Raw genomic sequence first — 16,583 nt, forward strand, 5'->3', positions numbered from 1 at the left:
GGGGTGGCAGGAAGCGAGGGTTATGGAATAAACGTGACATGAAGCAGAAGAAGGACTATATGGGGTGAGGTGAAAGTGACCATCCAAAGGAGACAGGAGAATGGAAGAAGATACTGTGGGAAAGTATGAATAAGAAAAATCTATATTGACATATATAAGAAAATGCTGCAATTAAACCCATCACTTTGTATGTTAACTTACTTTTTGAAAATTCTAGTCACATAAAAATGGTGAATAAGGGCTGGAGAGATGTCTTAGAAGTTAAGACACTTGCCTGCAAAGCCTAAGGACCCAGGTTTGATTCTCCAGAACCCACATAAAGTCAGATGCACATGGTGGCACATTCATCTGAAGTTCATTTGCAGTGGCTCTTGTTCTCTCTTGTTCTCTCTCATTCTTTATCTGCCTCTTTCTCTCTCACTCTCAAATAAATAACTAAAATATTTTTAAAATGGTGAATAACTTGACTTGGAAGGAGCTAAAGATATAAGGGGATGATGTTGCAGTCTGGTTTGTATTGCTGCTAGAAATCACCCAACCAAGAGCAGCTTCTGGGAAAAAGAGATTTATTTTGGCTTACAGGCTCGAAGGGAAGCTCCACGATGGCAGGGGGAAACGATGGCATGAGCAGAGGGTGGACATCACCCCCTGGCCAATATAAGGTGGACCATAGCAACAGGAGAGTATGCCAAACACTGGCATGGGGAAACTGGCTATAAAGCCCATAAGCCCGCCCCCAACAATACATTCCCTCCAGGAGGCATTAATTCCCAAATATCCATCAGCTGGGAACCTAGTATTCAGAACACCTAAGTTTATGGGGGAACCTGAATCAAACTAACACATTCCGCCCCTGACCCCCATAAACTGATAATCATACATGATGTAAAATGCAATGCATTCATCTCATTTTAAAAGTCCCCATAGTTTTTATCAATCCCAATGATGTTCATACATCCCCATAGTCCAAGGTCTTTTAACTGAGCCATAATACCAAAAAATAACCTCAAAAAACCCATAATGGCACAGAATAAATATTCACACTGCAATAGATGGCATTGGGCATAGCAAAGAAACATTCAACCAATACAAGATTTAAAACAACTAGGGCAAACATCAAACTTTGTAGCTTCAAGTCCAGCAACTCAAACCAGTGACAAATCTTCAAGTCTGATAATGCTAACCAGGAACAAGTCTCTGGCATTCCAATTCCACCCCTCCAGCTAGGCTACTCATAGTCCTGGAAAACTTCATCGGGGCCAGCAGCTCCTCGGCAGCCATCTCATGGTCCCGGCATCTCCACTGGGTCTCTACTGCAAGCCACGGTTCATCCTCATGGCTCCATGGGGTCTCTATGCAGGCAACCAACAAACCTGCTTCACACTGCCCATGGCCATTTCCAAAACACAAGACCGTGTTGCAAACTCAATGACCCTTTTTCCAGCATTTTATACTCCACAATACCAGGTAGGTGCCAATTTGTTAATCCAGGGGGGAATAAAGCAGACTTTGAAGAACAGGGCACTCCTTGAGCATCCAGACCCCTTCAAAAGAGCTGACATTCTTCCTGTTGCCCCAGCGCAGGTCAGCTAGCCCAGTCTAAAAGGTTGTTATCTCTCAGTTGCAGCTAATCGGGCAGGAGTTCACCCAAAGATTTCCCTTTCTGTGCCATATCCCTCTGCACACACCAGTTCATTTCTATGCTAAGCAACTCTGCAAAACTTCTCAGGACATGGGCACAAGAGCAAGCTTCTCACACAAACTGCTAGCCCAGTCCAGGCACAGCTCTTTCTCACCCTCATAAGCCAAATCTCACAGTCCATAGTTCTTACTGCATTCAGGTCTTAGAGCTCAGACCAGAACAGTCCATTAAGCTGTACTTACAGCACTGCAAGGCATCTCTTAGGCCAAGGTTTTTGTTTTTTTTTTTAATTTTTTATTTATTTATTTGAGAGCGACAGAGACAGAGAGAAAGACAGATAGAGGGAGAGAGAGAGAATGGGCGCGCCAGGGCTTCCAGCCTCTGCCAACGAACTCCAGACGCGTGCGCCCCCTTGTGCATCTGGCTAACGTGGGACCTGGGGAACTGACCCTCGAACCGGGGTCCTTAGGCTTCACAGGCAAGCGCTTAACCGCTAAGCCATCTCTCCAGCCCAGGCCAAGGTTTTAACTCCTTCCACTTTCCTCTTGAAAATCAGCTACAAAAGGCTGAAGCCACATAGTCAGGTGTCTAGCAGCAACCCCACTCCTTGGTACCACTTTACTGTTGCAGTCCAGTTTGTATTGCTGTTATAAATCACCCAACCAAGAGCAGCTTCTGGGAAAAAGAGATTTATTTTGGCTTACAGGCTCGAAGGGAAGCTCCATGATGGCAGGGGAAAACGATGGCATGAGCAGAGGGTGGACATCACCTCCTGGCCAATATAAGGTGGACCATAGCAACAGGAGAGTATGCCAAACACTGGCATGGGGAAACTGGCTATAAAGCCCATAAGCCCGCCCCCAACAATACACTCCCTCCAGGAGGTGTTAATTCCCAAATATCCATCAGCTGGGAACCTAGTATTCAGAACACCTAAGTTTATGGGGGACACCTGAATCAAACCACCACAGATGATGAATGGTAGGATGGGACAGTCCAAGAGAAGTGGACACAGAGATGCTGCATTTCGGATTAAGGAATCATAGCCATGGGAAGCCACAAAACTGCTAATACACTGAAGGCAACCTAGTGTCTGGATTTCCATAGGAAGTCCTTTGGAACATCTATTCATTCACTGATGTCCTCAAAAAGACATTAAGCATTATAAAGCAGCCTACCCTCATTTCTCCTCTCCATTTTACTGCTAGAAATCTTTGATACCAAAGATGGAACAAGGGGCTGAAGAGAAGAGTCAGCAGTTAAGGCACTTGCCTGCAAAGCCTAACAACTCAGGTCTGATTCTCCAGAACGGTTTAATTTCCCAGTACTCACATAAAGCCCGATGTACAAAATGGCATCTGAAGTTTATTTTCAATGATTAGAGGTTCTGGCATGTCCATTTTCTTCTCTCTCCCTCTCTCTCTTTCTGTGTGTCTCAGCTTGCAAATTAATTAATTAATTTTAAAAGATGGAGCAGAATTCAGACTTATTAACTTAGTTCATCCTCCAATTTGTTTGATAAGGAAGTTGAGATTTAGAAAGCTCTACAAAGTCACTCTGCCAGTGGAGGCTGTACCTCTCGACTCACACCTTAGGCTTTCTTTACCTCCCCAAGATGGTCCTTAGGATGAAATGATTTCCTCATTTTATCTTATTTCATGCCAGAGCCAGTTTTCTCATTAGAATTGTTAATGGACTTTGGAATGGAGCCGGTTCTACAATAGAGTAATGGCTTTGCTAAGCAGCAACTTCCTTTAAACCACTTTCCTTATAGAGTAGAAAGTCCACTTGGCTCTCCTCCAAGGATGCTTGGAATATTTAACCCAGTGCAATACACAAAAGATAGCATTAAGTCAGTGCAATAACATTGCTAGAATATATAGAGAAGAAGGGTAACACTAAGAAAACACTGCTAATTGGGTGAGATGATCTTTTGTAAAAGTCTTTGTAAATAGAAAAGACAATTCCAGCCTTTGATTTCTTGAGGTAGGCTAGCTGTTAACTGACTCAAGTCAGGAATATGGAAAGAAATGGAACAGGTACATTCAAATCCAAAGGTAATTCTCACTAATATGAGATTTTATACGGACATTAATCCATATCAAAATAAAAATGTGTCCACATGATTAACCTCATATTTAACAGTAGAACATAGCCAATAGACAGTATAATAAATGTTTACACTAAATTTTCATTGATTTGTGACAAATTATTATATACTTAATGGCTTAAAACAACATATATTTATTATCTGGAAGGAAAGATAGCTCAGCTGTCAGTTAAGGTACTTGTCTGCAAGCCAGATGCACAAAGTGACATATATATCTGGAGTTTTTGCACTGGCTAGATGCCCTGGCACACCCATTCTCTCTGTTTCTCTACTCTCTCTAAATAAACAAATAAATAAGCAATACAAATATTTAAAATTTAAAAACACATTTATTATCTTAAGTATATGAAAATGGAGTAACTGAGTCCTCCATTTAGTTTTTCATATGGTCAAGATCAAGGTTTTCATAAGTCCACATTACCATTTGTAGCTCTGAACCTTTTCCCAAACTCACTAAGGTTGTTACTTGAAGAATTCAATTACTTACAGTTATGAGCTTGAGCCCTATGTCCTATTGCTGGCTGTCCACTTGGGACCTTTTTGACTCTTGGAAAATGGCCTCAAATCCTAACCAGGTGTCTCTCTGTAATTAGGTTCAGAACATGGCTTTTACTTTATTTTTCTTCCTGCATGAGAAAGATGCTTGTTCTCTCCTTTAGGGACACAAATAACTAGGCCAGTAACCCACTAAAGGTAATCCTCCACGTGATTAAGTCAGTTATCTCAATATGGACTTCGGTTACATCAGTACAATTTCCTTTGGCCATATAAGGTAACATATTCACAGGAGTGATAACTCCTCTTCTCTGCAGATGCTGCTCACAGACAGGGAGGAGACTGTAAGAACATGAGCAGAAGCCAGGCTGATGGCGCATGCCTTTAATCCCAGCACCCGGGAGGCAGAGGTAGGAGGATTGCCATGAGTTCGAGGCCACCCTGAGACTCCATAGTGAATTCCAGGTCAGCCTGGGCTAGAGTGAGACCCTACCTCATAAAACCAAAACAAGAAAAAAAAAACCATGAGCAGCACTGGGCAGAAGTTTTGGGGGCCGATTTAGAACTCTGCCCACCAGTGGGCATGCATCTAGCTTCCTTCCAGTTCATGAGCATCTTCATGACAAGGATCAGAATTGAATTGATGAAACAATGAATGGAAATGACTTTCCCCAGGCTTTTTTATGCTGAGGTACTTTGACACCAACTGTAATGAAGCATAGATTTCCATAAATAAAAGGCCATTTGTAACAATGATTTGTCAATATTGCTGACACTCTTAGAAAGTAAAATTTCATAAATTCAGTGTAATAACTAATTCCTTCTCAGAGCTGGCTTATTCACCAACAAGTATTTATTGGCTACCAGTGTTGCATGCACGAAACAACCAGATCAATTTTATGGAATACAAAATAAAATGGATACCAAACATCATCTTTTATATCAACAAGTTCACAACATAGTGGTAAGCAAAGCTCTAAAGCACATGAAATAATATTAAATAACACAAGAATATAATGACTATTTATAGCCAACTGGAGTGATGCAGAAACAGGAAAGTTAGAGATCAAGGCTGGCTGAAATAAAGGAATTTTTGTCCATTCTTACAAAGAAAAAGTATGTTAGTTCTAATTATGAATAATGGAAGATTAGACTTGGCCTTTTGAAAAAGAGGGTTATGGAAGGCTTTGATCTGTGACAGAGAACTATGAAAGCTGCACACAGGAACATGATGTGAAGAGAGTAGCCGTAGGATGGATGGAGGAGAAGAGGATGAGAGGCAGTGAAGGCCTGAACCACATGGCAGAGTTAGGACTACATGAGGAAGCCTCACTAAGTCATGCTTTAGATAATAACAGGATTTGATATAGCATTTGGTTTGATGAAGAGAATGAAACATAATTGAAATCCATAGTGTTTTAATTAGGGTAGCTGTGGCAGAGATGGATAGCTATACTTCAAAATTAATAGCCCGTTGTTTGTCTTCTGGAGAAACAGCTACACCATGTTTCTCTTTGCTCAGAAGTTAAGGCACTTAGTGAAAGTAATTGCTTCACTGCCAATTACTTGTAGCCAAGACACTGGGCTCTAGGCCCCAGCTTCTTAAACTGTGGGCATGCTTTCATATGGGGTGATGTGACTGAATATGAGAGTCTCAAAAAATTTGACAGCAGTTTAATGTTTCTAAATTCACAATAATCAAATATTTTTTAATTTACTTTATTAGTTTTCTTTTCAGCAAATACAGGCAGTTTGGTACCATTGTTTAGGCTCATCCATGACCTACCCCTCCCAATGGCCCCTCCTTGCTGATGTAAATGGGTCATGCACTGTGGAGTTAGCCCACAGTTATTGGTACGATAAATGTCTCTGCATATCATGGCCCAACATGTGACTCTGACATTCTTTCCGCTCCCTCTTCTGCAAAATTTCCCTGAGCCATGTTGGGTTCATTTTTTGTCTGCTTCAGTGCTGAGGTGTTGGGGGCCTCTGAGGCTCTGGCTTTCTGATTTGGTAGGAGTTGATCAACAATAATCAAATATTAATAACCAAGCACATACAACTCATTAGTATGCAAATTTTTGTCTGTAATAAATGTAAAGATATATGTATACAAATAACTGCTTTAAAATAAATTTCTCTTTTGCTTGTGTGTGTATTTGTGAGTATATATGTGTGTACATGTGTGTATGAGTGTGGTTGCACTATGTGGGTTCAAATGCATGTGTTTATGTATGTGGAAGTCAGAGGTAAACTTCTGATGTCTTCTCATTCCCTTCTTTCTCTATCTTACTGAAGTAAAAGAAGTAAAATCTCTCACTTGAGCCCAGAGCTAACAAATGTAGCTAGTCTAGCTACCCAGGGTCACAGAAAACTGTCTCTGATAAAAAGAGGTGAAGAATAAAATAAAAGTTTGAGTCTTGATCTAGCCAACAGGAAAGGCAGAGATTATGCAGTACCATAAAACCTGCATGGCCTTTTTTCCTTCTACCTGGCTAGATTGGAGCCAACACTCAGGTTCCCAAAATGATATTGAAAGAAGGGCCACCATGCTAACTGTTCCTACTCCATGCTGCCCAATTAAAAACTAACTTCAATTTAGTTTGGATCATTATAAATCTTTGTTAGTTTTTTTTTTTAAAACAATAAAATGACTTTACCATTTGCTTAGAAAATGGTACTAACAGGAGGCTGGAGAGATTACTCAGTGGTTAAGGCACTTGCCTACAAAGCCTAACAACCAGGGTTTGACTCCCCAGTTTCCGTGTAAAGCCAGATGCACAAAGTGGCTTATGGGTCAGGAGCTTATCTATCTATCTATCTATCTATCTATCTATCTATCCATGCAGTAGCTGGAGGCCCTGGCAGAACTGTTTTCTTTATCTGTCTCTCTTCTATTTCTCTCTGTTGCAAATAAATAAATATTATTTTTAAAAAATGATACTTGCAGAAATTCTGAGATGGGAAGAAATGGTTATTGGGGTCTTTAGAGAACATCAAAGGAGAGTAGTAAGTCTAATAACTGGTGGCACAATAAGTTGGAGCAGAAAAGACTCAATAGGAAATAAAAATTTGTCATTTGAAAATTAAAGTTTTTCACACTATAAATATAGAGAAATGCTCAGATAAATCATCTAAAAACATGTAAGAACATAAGAGGGAGATCTGAGAACTGAGTCTCAACTATAGTGGAAAAAAGAAGAGTGAGTAATGAATGGAGACAGAAAGAGAAAAGTTGCAGATCTAAGAAAGTCACAAAGACCTTTCAAATGTAAAAGATAATTTCAATGTTAGTCGATGATGCATTTTGTACTGACTCACAGTAGTGAAAGGCACACCACCCCTAACCCAGTGCAGTGTAAGCCACAAGCCCCTGCAATATTTTCTGACTTCTTCATGCCCCTTTAATGCCCATCCATGAATCCTAAAATTTGTACAAAACAACAAACTGGCCAGAAATCAGGAAGCATCATTATTAAAATAGAAAACATCATTATATTGACTTTTATGCAAATACAAAACATTATTATTTCTACCCACATTGAATCTTTCATTTGTTTTACTTCCCCATCAACATATCTTAACTTTTGACAGCAAGATATAATTAGCCAGCAAATCATAAACAATCTATATAAGCTCCAACAATATTGGGGGTATCTTTTCCTCATGTAATTGTCCATATAATTGGCATTATATGGACACAATCTCAGAACCAACCTACATGCTGAAATAAAGACTTAAAACCTAATGATTCTATCTTGGGGGGGGGGAGTGATAAAAGTTTTCTTTGCTGTAAGCTTAAAAGTAAAACCCTAATATAATATATATATAGGTTAGCTCTGAGTTCAGGGAATAAACACAAATTATTTAACTGTTGTTGATAGCTAGTGTAGTCCTTACTTAAAGGAAAAACAAGGAAATTCAAAGCAACTAACCATCTTTAACTCAAATGTCAATGGAACACTAATTTCAAAAACAAGGATAATTTTAGGTAGAAAGTAAAGAATTGGATCATTTCATCATTTAATAGTAGTAAGGCATCTCATTCATAATTCAGAAAATAAAAACCTCAGGCATACTTTGTCTAAAGGAATAGCAGTAAGCAGAGAGAAAGTAGGTCCCACATGCAGCTTGTCCACAGTGGGTGTGACCACGACCTTCCACACACAATGCATTTCACCTATGACTTCTCCTGCCCAACCCCCACTAAAATGTGTCCCAGGTATGATAGGCACCACATTTCACTCAAGTGATATACTAGATGCTGTTTCTCGTTGCTCTGACCAAAAGAAGAATAAAATCTGACAAAAGCAATATAAGAGAATAAGAGTTTGTTTTGGCTCACAATCACGTATGTATGGTTCATTACAGCAGAGAAGACGTGGTGGCAGGAGCGTGCGGTAGCTGGTCACCTTGCATCTGCAGTTAGGAGGTTGAGAGAGATGAAAGGTGGTGTTAGCTCATTTTCTCCTTTCCATTCAGTCTGGGACCTCTGTCCTCGGGATGATGGTGCCTACATGCAGGGCGGGGGGGGCTCTTCCCTCCTTAGTTAAATACCCAGAGGTTGATCACCTAGGTGAGTCTAAACACCATCAAGTTGACCAACGATAATCAAATATTAATAACCAAGCACATACAACTCATTAGTATCATAGAAAAAAAGTAATCATAGAAAAAAACCTGAAAAGAGCAATTATTTCCTTAAGGCCACATGTACATACCAAACCAAAGGGTTGTTTTGATCACTCAAGTCGAAGGCTTGTGGGCTGGGGAGATGGCTCAGTGGTTAAAAGTGCTTACCGCACAAGCATGATGAGCAGAATTTGGATCTTCAGGACCCACATGAAGCCAGACATATGTCTATAATCCCAGTGTGCTGACAGCAATGGGAGGCAGTTAGGAGAATCCCAAGGCTTATAGGCCAGCTAGCCTGGTGTTCAGAGCAGCAATACAGTATGTGGGACCTCTATCTCTAACAAGGTGAAGGGTGAAGACCAAAACCCAAGGTTGTCCTCTGACCTCCACACACATGCTATGGAATACATACATCCATATATGCATGTCTATACATGCACACACACACAAAAGAATCAGCCAAATCAAGAAAACAAATAAATTATGATTGAATAATCCTGAAAAAGCTAGTGAGTCACTTTGAGATATTCTCACTCTTTGGATTAATTTCGCATTGTATAAAGACAGAAGTCCTTCACGTAAGCCTCAAGTTTGGCCAGACAGGCCAAATGACCCACGGGTATAATAGTGGCATGTCTGCTCTGGGGGACACCAACTGCTTTTTAATTGGACTGGAGGCCTGCTCCATGGGAGGGAACGCGTACCTGGTACTGAAAACCTAATCAAAAACCTATGGCAGGGGAGGTCATGAGCCTTAGGAGTATAAAGCCTTCTCTTGTCTGGCTAAATGCATATATTATTCTCACCAAACTGCCCTGAAATCACTACATATAATGTTCATATTCATATATTAATTCTACCCTCACTGTAGGTTAAAGAAGCTTCTCTTTTCAGATGGTGGTGACCACTGAAGTAAACCAAAAGCAATATAGTGCTGAGAAGTGAAAGAGGAGTGCTGAGCACTGAAAGATCTCTATCACACCCTCCAAGGCTCAGGGTCCACTATGGAAGAGGCAGCAGAAAGGATGTAAGAGCCAAAGAAAGGGTATCACTCCTTAAAATGCAACTGTCCAGACAAAAATTGGCCTCAATATCCATGACCTCGCAGTGCCTAACAATACCTTCACAAGGCTCTCATAATAGGAGAAAAAGATGATGACATCAAAATAAAAAAGAGACTAATGGAGAGAGGGAGGGGATATGATGGAGAGCAGAGTTATGAAGGGGAAAATGAAGGAGGGGAGGGAAAAATCATGGTTTATTGTTGAAGTATAGAAGTTGTCAATAAAAATTTTTTAAAAAGACAGAGGTTCTTGATGTATAGGAAAACTCCACTTTCTCTCTTTATCATACAACCACTGCTTTCCCTCTTCCTTTGCTTTATACAGTATAACTTTTCCCTAAATATCTGCTAAGCTAAATAACAATCAAAGAAATGACTCAATGATCTCTTTTATCTCCTAAATTCTTTCAACCTCTGTAGACCGTACTTTAATGCAAATGAAACTTGGGTGGATTGCACACTACCTACTGAAAAATAGTTTCAATTAGAAATTTAATTACACTGTCTTGAAGAAATGGAAGGGAGAGTTTCCTTGAATTTTATACATTATGGAAACCTCCAAAGCACTATAAATCTGCTAATTGATTTCTGGACCTGTTATGTTTGATTAGGTGTATTTTATTGTCTTCTTGGTTTTAATTAACCCTGGGCTTGTCAAAATGCCCCCAACGACAAAGGATATATGATGAAGTGTGATAAACGCTATTAACAGAGGCTGACTTTTGTCAGTAATTGCTCTCCTGCATAAGAGTTATTAGAAATTAGCACCCAGAAAAAAAATGAAACTGTACTTTTGGTAACAATATTTATTGGCAGCCATAAACCTGTGAATTGACCCCTATGGGCTAGTGATAAGGAAATGTTAGTGGCCATAGTGTCCTAAGGAACGTCAATCACTCACTAGATGTCATATACATATTAACAATGACAAAATGGAATTATGAAGTCTGAATAGAGGAGCAAAAATTATTGCAGCATCCTTCACTGTTCAAATTTAGGAAATAGATCCAGAGGGTGGACATAAATAGAAAGGCCAAGTCACTACCATTGAGACTGAGCCAAAAGACTTTTTGGCAGGTGCCTGGGCCATTGATATAACAATAACCTAATCAACCAATGAGTGAGTCTTCCCAGACAACGAGGATGATTTTTCATGCCAAAATCTTTCTAACCATAGCTTCCAACCAAGGTGATCAATAGAGATCTTCCTGTTGACAAAAAGGAAAGGAAACATTCATATCCTACTATCTACTAATTTAGAAACAGAAGAGAGAAAAAAAATTGGCTGACTTGTCCAGACCTTACAGTTAACTTTTGATTTTGTTGTCTAGTGTTGGAAAAATTTCATGGATGTCTTTTTATTTTTTAATTTATTTTATTTTATGTATTTATTTGAGAGCGACAGACAGAGAGAGAGAAAGAGGCACAGAGAGAGAGAGAGAGAGAGAGGAGAGTGGGTGCACCAGGGCTTCTAGCCACTGCAGATGAACTCCAGATGCATGCGCCCCCTTGTGCATCTGACTAAGATGGGTCCTGGGGAATCGAGCCTTGAACCGGGGTCCTTAAGCTTCACAGGCAAGTGCTTAACCACTAAGCCATCTCTCCAGCCCAGATGTAAGTCTTTAAAATACTAGCAGAGAGATGGAGAGATTGCTTGGCAGTTCAGGCACTTGCCTATAAAGCCAAAGAACCCAGGTTCAATTCCCCAGGACACACGTAAGCCAGATGCACAAGGTAATGTATATATCTGGAGATGGCTGGAGGCCCTGGTGTGCCCGTTTCCCCCTGCATCCCTCCCTCCTGCCCTCCCTCTTTCATTTTGCCTCTTTCACATACATAAATAAAAATAAAATATAAAAAAATACTACCAGAAACATTGTTCTAGGAAAAAAATCAATAAACTTTCTATTTTAAACCAATATCATGTCAGAGCTTGGAGCCCCTAAATGTGTGAAATATTTTTTTATAATTATATGACTTCCCAATAAAGTTCAGCAAATACCTATGACACCTGGATCTTGAAAGCAATCTCTAGGTTAGAAAACATAGTAGTGGGGGTGCTGGGATTGGTGCTAATCCAGAGGTGAATGATCAATGTGGCATCTAGAGTAAAAATTAAACCATGAACAAATGACAAATCTTCCTTGACATAAAGAGATGCATCTTTTAGGCCCTTGATCAAAAAAAAAAAAAAAGTGGAAAAGCTAAGAATAGAAAGAGAAAGGTAAGAGGAGGTAATTTCAGCATTTGTGAGGCTGAAACTGGAAGATCATGTACCACATCCAGCAGTTTCCTAACAAAGAACTCTTGAAAGAGAAAGATGGCAATTTAACCATAAAAATGACCACAATAGTCTGCTATGAGCATGTAAGGGAAGCGAATCAAAGCATAAGCATTTTCCAAGATTTTTATGCATTCTTTGAGGTTTAAAATTTTAGTAGATGAAACCCTAGATGCCTAGCCAATAAGGTAAAAGAATGTTGTACAAAATTTAGAACATAAGTCATTAATGTGACATATGAGAAATAAACATTAGTGAAAAGGACTTTAAGCAATGTATGAATTTAGTGTAATAACTTATTAAGTCAGAAGATAAGAGAAAATAAAGAAAAACAAGTGATCAACTCTGCAGTATGTTCATGGAATTGAGAAAAGTAGAGCAAGTGATGGTAACTAGCTGCACAACAGTCAAGTTAGAAAGCTTTAGAACAGTGTCACATGCCATGGGGAAAAACCCTAAAGGTAGCTTGAAATTAACAACACAAAACTAGAGTCTGGGAGATGTCTCAGTGGTTAAAGGTGCTTGCTTACAAAGCCTAGCAACATGGATTCAATCCCCCAGTACCAACATAAAGCCAGATGTACAAAGTGACGCATGCATCTGGAGCTTGTTTATAGTGGTAGGAGGCTCATTATGAGCTCACACCCTTTCTCTCTTTCAAAAAAATTAAAAATACACCACAAAATCATGTCATAAATAACCTAAGGGTTGTAGACATGGGAGATAAGTGAATGAATTATAAAGATATTAACTTCCTAGAAAGAAAAGGACAAAAGCAGACTAGTCATCTCAATTTATTGATTATTAAGTTAGGCAGCTTTTTTGTTAGTAAGACAAATCAATGAGTGTGGCGAGCTCCCTGTCCTGCAGGAGAAGAACGACCACCAGAGGAAGATCCTTCTTGATCACACTTTATTGGAGAGCCTCTTGGTTAACAGGAAAGCTGATGGCGAGGGGCGAGGGGCGCAGGAGTGTAGCTGCTTTTATAGGGCAGAATACTATGGGGCGCCTGCTGATTGGCTGCCATAGGCTCACCCGCCCACAGGAGCCACGGGATAGGCTCAGGACAAGGTGTGTCAAGCGCATGCGCAACCTCAAGCGAGGTTGGCGCCAAGGCGCTGCCTAAATAAGGAATTGTTTACCTCAAGACTGGCAGGAAGCCAGTGCCATCTTGTAATGGCGTCTGCATTAGCTCCCTACAAATGAGATAACCAACTTATGAAAGGACAAATGTTATTTTTTGTTCAGTGTTGGATAACTTGGTCTGTGAGCAGCTGGGTCTATGGTCAGCAGTGTGTGACAGTGGGACTGTGCAGAGGAACAAAGTTGCTCAGGAGATGGACAAGAAGCAGAAGAAAATACAAAGGAGACTGAAATCTCACAATCCTTGCCAGCAAAATAGTCCCAACCCGAAGACATCCCAGGAGATCCACCTCTTATAGTTTCTCCTCCCTCCTAGTGCCAGGCTAGAACTAAACCTATGGGCCTTTGGAATGTTTAAGATCCAGAATATGTCAGATAGGGAAATCAGAGAATGAATAGAATGTCTTAGAAGGAGAAAATAGGAGGCATTTTTTTCCCCAAGAGATATCATATATGTATTCTCAAAAATATTTATAAACATTTGTTAAAATTGTTAAATAAATTGCAGGTGCTACAAAGGGAAATATACCATGAGTTAAGTAGAAATTATTTTATCACTTCCAAACAAAAGAGTAACAGTAACTAGTAACTTGATTTTGACTAATATAAAAGAAACTTAAACACTAAATTAAACATACTATGAGAAGATTAAAATTAAGTATACATATTGTTTCATTAAATGTGAATATGATAAATTCTCTTATTATAATAAAAGCTGGGCCTTTCTGGGTTAACAAAGCTCAGAGGCTCTACATCATTTATGATCTTGTTATGTGAAAGTTTGTGGAGCCAGCAATATTAGCATCACTTGGAACCATGTAGAAATGCAAAATCTCCAGTTCCTCCCTATCCCCACTTAACAGAAACTGTATTGTAATTAGATCCCAGGTGATTTATATGGGCATTAAAATTTAAGAAGCATCATTTTACAAGACATGTTTAAAACAATCCTACAAAAGAACATTGAAAATAAGTGGGCAAAGAGGTACTAGAGAAATGAAAACAAACCCAGGAACTGTCAGACAAGGCAGTGTTTAAAGATAATTAAATAGATCAAAATGGAAATTGTACATGATTTCTAAAAGCCCAATTTGTAATTTTTATTTGACCCAAAGTTCACAAAAATAGATTATTCATAATGTCTTCTCCATGATAATTTCTCATCTTTGCTCCATTCACAGACCACATTTGTTTAATTAGATATTTCATGCATTATGTTTAATTATCTCACAGACACCTGAGAACAACTCATAAGAGAATAACGTTGCCCACATTTCTCTAACCCATTTCCACTCCTTTCTACCACTTGATATACTATCACCCCAAATCTTGTATTTACCAAACACTCGCCTTCTTTGTGGTATAATTTCTCCACTTTTACATATTATTAAATTTCTGTCTCTCATTATACAAAAGAATTCAAAGCCACAGTTCTTCCTTCCATTTTCCCATTCCTGAGCTATAAGATCTCACAGGGCTTTGGTTTTGTTGTGAATAATTTTTTTCTGTGTGTCTCTCACTATAGATACAACAAGAGTGTCACTTTGGTATATATCTAGGCACATAGGATATGAGAACAACATTAAAAAATGAAGGTAAATTGATTTTCAAAGTATAGAGCACTGTGTAAGAGATGCTTCCTGTTCATATCCTCAAACACATTTAATATTAGTCCTCAAAATTTTCTACCAAGTGGGTATGGAATGTTCTCAATTTGCATTTACCTAATCATAGTGATGAAAAACACTGTTCCATATTTGTGTAGCATCTACCCTTTTCCTATTAAATGTCCAATTTTACTTAATCTTCTATTTCTTCTTTGGAATAGCATTTTGTTTTGTTTTGTTTTGTCTCACAGTACAGGGGAGAATGAACTGAGGGCTGTGCACAAGAAAGACAGCCACTCTATACCCTGCCTTCTGCACTTGATCTTAGCCGAAAGGCCAAGGAGTGATTGCCTTGCCTTCTGCTGTCTGTACAAAAACCATAATAATAAAATAGATCCAGTGGAGATAAAGTATAAGAACATGAAAATAGCATTATACAATCAAGAGAATACTTTTTGCACACATACTTATGCGCATGTCTTTATATGTATTAGATGTATATATGTGTATTTTGCATATGTGTATTTTGAGAGGAAAAATCTATCTTTAAAAACTGAGAACAGATTTTTTGTATGTCCACAGAATATGTACAAAATTCTGCCATGTAATTGCCATAATTTTTTAAAAATAATTTTAAATAAAACATTTTGTAGAGTGTGATTATTTCAATACAACTAGAAGCAAATAAAGAAAAGATGGTGTAAACATCTTGATTCATTAGAAATTTTAAAAAGTACTTTTACAAACCACCAATCCAAAAGGAAGTCAAAAGTGTAATTAAGTCCCCTAAAAGAAGTGAAGTGTGTACTTCACATCATAGCCAAGGAAATAGTTAAATATCTTCTCAGGAAAATTTTAATAAATGTTGCTTAAAGATTTATCTAAAATGGCCTTAAAATAAGAAATATAAATAAAATATAAAACTTACACTTGGAAATTAAAAGCTTAAAAAACCAAAAGAGTCAAAGCAAGGAGAATAAATATGCACAATTAAAATATGAGGTAAATAATCGCATTATCTGCTCATTTGAAACAACTGTTTTATAAAACAGGCTCTTCAAAATCCTTTTGAAGAGGTAAAGAGATAAAGAAAAAAATTAGAGATTAGGGAAAAAAAGCATGAATAATTACAGGTAAGTAAGAATTTTTTTAAATGAGAAAACAATAAAGCATATGACTGTGGGTACAATTTGAAGACCTAGAGGAAGCAATTTTACCAATGAATTAATGCTAATAACTTTACTAATAAATTGTCAATTAAAAATGACTGAAAAGAAACAAAATATGAATGGCTCAGAAATAATAATATAATTTATAAAATGATTAGTTTTACCATTCAAATCCAGTATTGTTTATATCACTTATAAAAAACATTCAGGGGCTGGAAAGATGGCTTAGAGGGTAAGGCACTTGCTTGTATACTCTAAGGACCCTGGTTGCATTCTCTAGTACCCAAGTAAGCCAGAGGCACAAGGTGACACATACATCTAGAGTTCATTTGCAGTGGCTAGAGTCCTGGATGTGCCAATTCTCTATCTACCTCTCTCTCACTCTCATAAATAATTAAATAAATAAATAAAATATTTTAAAATTACACATTTTAAAAG

This window comes from Jaculus jaculus, chromosome 1 (genome assembly GCF_020740685.1).
Source record: "Jaculus jaculus isolate mJacJac1 chromosome 1, mJacJac1.mat.Y.cur, whole genome shotgun sequence".
NCBI classification, from domain to species: domain Eukaryota; kingdom Metazoa; phylum Chordata; class Mammalia; order Rodentia; family Dipodidae; genus Jaculus; species Jaculus jaculus.